This window comes from Capra hircus, chromosome 29 (assembly GCF_001704415.2).
Source record: "Capra hircus breed San Clemente chromosome 29, ASM170441v1, whole genome shotgun sequence".
NCBI classification, from domain to species: domain Eukaryota; kingdom Metazoa; phylum Chordata; class Mammalia; order Artiodactyla; family Bovidae; genus Capra; species Capra hircus.
This window is the reverse complement of record NC_030836.1, coordinates 39,156,823-39,160,779: the sequence shown is the minus strand read 5'-3', so window position 1 is coordinate 39,160,779 and position 3,957 is coordinate 39,156,823. Positions and strand designations below refer to the sequence as shown.

The 3,957-nt window shown below is 41.7% G+C and overlaps 1 pseudogene; it reads left to right on the top strand.

Annotated features, from left to right (window-relative positions):
- On the top strand, nt 537-2,603 carry LOC106503850 (annotated as a pseudogene).

The window sequence follows — 3,957 nt, the reverse complement described above, 5'->3', positions numbered from 1 at the left end:
TCGAGTTTTGGGAAAAGTGGTTGCTTATGGAGATGAATGGCTTGGTAATGAATCAGCAGTGAAGACGGAGGACGAGATAGCGGCCCTCCCCACTGGGAATCAAGTGGTCCCAACTATAGAAGCAGACTGGGACTACAACACAGCTAAAGGAAGATGGGATCAGAGTCATTTTGTCAGATATATTTTTGAAGGACTCAGGCAGGAACAGTCTAAGCCTTTAAACTATAGCAACTTGGCTGAAATAGAATAGGAGGAGAAGGAAGCTCCTGGTAAATTCCTAGATAGACTAAGAGAAGCTCTTCGTAGATTCACTGAGATTGATCCCAAAAGTGAAGAAGGAAAAGTGATCTTAAAAGATAGATTTCTCACTCAGTCGGCTCCAGATTTCCACCATAAGCTACAAAAAAGGGGCGTATGGACCAAATCAGTCTTTAGATACTCTGTTACAACTGGTTCAGATGGTCTATTAGGGTAGGAAATATGAGAAAAAGAAAGAAAGGGAAAGAAAGACAAAGGAAAAGGCGGAAGCCTTAGTAATGGCTATGAAAAACTTTCTTAAACAGCTGAAGAAAAATGCCCAGAGAGACCCAGGGGAAAAGGGATGGGCTTGCTATTACTGTGGAAAGGAGGGCCACCTCAAGTGGGATTGCCCTCAGGCATCTAAGCCACCCCCAGTTCCATGTTCGGTCTGCAAGGGGCGACACTGCAAGAGAGACTGCCCTCAGACGTGTAGGTCTCCGGGGTCAGACTCTCAAGACAATCAGGACCGAAGGTGCCTGGGGATCCCCATACAAGTTTCTGTCCTAATTACATCTGAGAAACCCCGGGTATTAATAACTGCGGAGGGGCCAATCCATCAATTTCCTTTTAGATACTGGGGCAACTTACTCTGTGCTTATTGAAGCACCTGGCCCACTTTCTTCCCAATCCGCTTCCATAATGGGACTGTCTGGATGATCCAAAACGTATTCTTTCAGTTATCCTTTTTCTTGCAACTTGGATTATGTGTTATTTTCACAAGAGTTTCTGATCGTGCCAGAATCTCCCTCGCCCCTTTTGGGGAGGGATATACTGAGCAAGGTCCATGCCTCTGGTTTATGTTTTCTCTCCCTCTAGTTGAACAAAATGTAAATCCTAGAGTATGGGCTGATGGAAAATCTGTGGGTCGAGCACAAACTGCTATTCCTGTAGTTGTCGAGCCCCTCTGGGAAGGCCCTTACCAGGTTATTCTTTCTTCTCCCACAGCTGTCAAAGTGCCAGGAATTGATTCATGGGTATATCACACTCGAGTTAAGAGGTGGCACCCTGACCAAAGCTAAGTGACATCTTTTTATGTCTTTATTTTCTATGCTCTGACTTTGTACTTTTCAGATGGGCCTGATAACCTATGTGAGCTTACTTCTACTGACTCCAAATATCCTAGTCTGCCGTTTGATCCTCAAGACAATGCCTTCCTGTCTTGGGCTCACTCCTATGCTTCATTCCACAATGGCTCTAACTGCGGGGTCAGTGGAGCACGCCCCTCTTCATCAGTGGAAGGCTTCCCACGGTGGACATCTCCACTTCAAGGAAAAGACTTTCTCCAAGTGTGTGAATACCTTCAACAACAGTTACATGCGATGCCTCTTCTTCATCTGATGACATCTACCAACCCTAAAATAGACTGGTGCAACACTTTGCACTTTTACTATGGACATAATGTGACTTTTAATTTTGATTATACATTGTCTTGGTTCAATGACTATTTTGCTACACATAAGGCAAATAGGTCTAGATCTAGTGGTTTTTTATCTGACGTTTATCAAATATGAGATGAGGTTATATGGCTAACTCCTGAAAAAAGACGTTTAATATCTACTTCTCCTATGTGCTGGGAACAGAGCCATCCCCAAAAGTTAGCTAACAACTTAATTACAATGATTGAAAACAATTGGGATTTTTGCCTCAGGGAATATGCAACATAATCATTCCCCAGTTTTCCAACCCCAGTTCAGGTCCTCCCTTTGTGTGGCCAGGTACTAATTGGGACTGGATATATCAGTTACGCTGGCTTGTTACAAATGGGACTTAGTGGATATGTGGCTCTTACATATGGGCATGGCTTCCCCCTTGTTGGATAGGGAGATGCACCCTGGGTCTAGCCTTTACTCACAGCTTTTTATTTTTAGAGCTCCCGGAAAAGCCTGCTCATTTACCCCACCTTAAAACTCGGTGGGCAAGGTCTGTATTTCTGGTATGATTATTTGGCTGCAGTCTTTGTTCCCTCTTTGGGAACTACAGATGTTATGCTACAAGTGGATGCTTTGACTAATTTTACTCAATAGGCATTATAAGATTCTCCAAAGGCTATTTCAGCTCTTAATGCTGAACAAGCACAAATTAGAAAGGTGGTTTTACAAAACAGATTGGCTTTAGATATTCTGACAGCTGTGCAAGGAGGAACGTGTGCTATTATTCATACCCAATGCTGTACATAGATACCTGATATAAGCACAAATGTTACTCATTTTACTAAACACATAAACAAGATGGTTGGGGCCATGGATAGTCCTGAAGCCTCAATTGCCTCACTTTGGGAGACATTAACTAGTTCCCCATGGTAGACAACTATCTTAATTACAATAATTCTAACTGTTTTGTTTCTACTGTTTGCTCCCTGCATCTGTAATTGTATAACTGGATTTGTTTCTAGCAGCATGAAAGCTTTCAAGTTACAAATGGTTGCTCAAACTCCTGCTACTGCTGCAGCTGCCTCCAACTACTATTTGGGGCCTCTGGATCAGATATCCTCAACATGAGGATTAGGAGGATATGTTCCCTCACCAATTTAGGGACAATGCCCCTTCTCAGCTCAGAAGCAGTTATGGAATGAAAACGATGACCCTTTTCCCTAGGCAACATAATTCTAAAACAAGAGGGGGGAATGAAAGGATAACAGGCAAGAAGGCCAGGGGTCTCCAAACGGAGGAAGTAGCCTGCAAGTGTCAGATATTTTTATCTCTCTTAAGTGGCAGGAGGAAACAAACTAGCTATATATTTTTTTCTTTCTCTATACAAATTTAAAAGGATGTTTCTCTTAAAATTCTGTGTTACCATAATGATACCTGGTATCACCTGAAGTTAACCAATGCCTTTTTCTTATGAAAATGTTTGTCTTAAGCTATGCTAATGTACTATGCATTTACCCCAAACTCTGTCTTCATGTCCATTCTGCCTTTTGGGCTCAGAATCTACTTGATACACCAGTATGTTATACTCCGATATTGTTCCTCTAATCTATGTAAATGAAACTATTTGCATGGTGATCTGCCCTTCTTCAAGATTCAAGTTAGTCACTTTATGGCCCAAGATAAACCATTTGGTGCCAAGATTATCCCAAAGTACATCTTATGGGTGAGGGGCCTGGTGCCATTCTAAGTTTTGAGACATTCCTTTCTTTCATTAACAGACTGCTGGTGACTATATAACATCCAGCTGAAGCCTAGCAGGGGGGTACTCTTTCTGCCCCCTTCTGATCCCTATGTCAGAAGCTTTCTCTATCTCCTTTATACTTTAATAAAACTTTATTACACAAAAGCTCTGAGTGATCAAGCCTCGTCTCTGGCCCCAGATTGAATTCTTCTCCTCCGGGGGCCAAGAATCCTGGCATTGTGATTCAACAACAACCTTTCACTTAGATGCAAAAATCCTTAATGAAATTCTAGCAATCAGAATCCAACAACATATTAAAAAGGTCACATATCATGACCAAGTGGACTTTCTCTGAGGGATGCAAGGATTCTTCAATATCCCCAAATTAGTCAACATAATACACCACATGAAAAAATTGAAAGATAAGAACTGTATGATTATCTCAATAAATGCAGAGAAAGCCTTTTAAAAAATTCAACATCCATTTATGATAAACCCTCCAGAAAGCAGGAATAGAAGGAACATACCTCAACATAATAAAAGCTA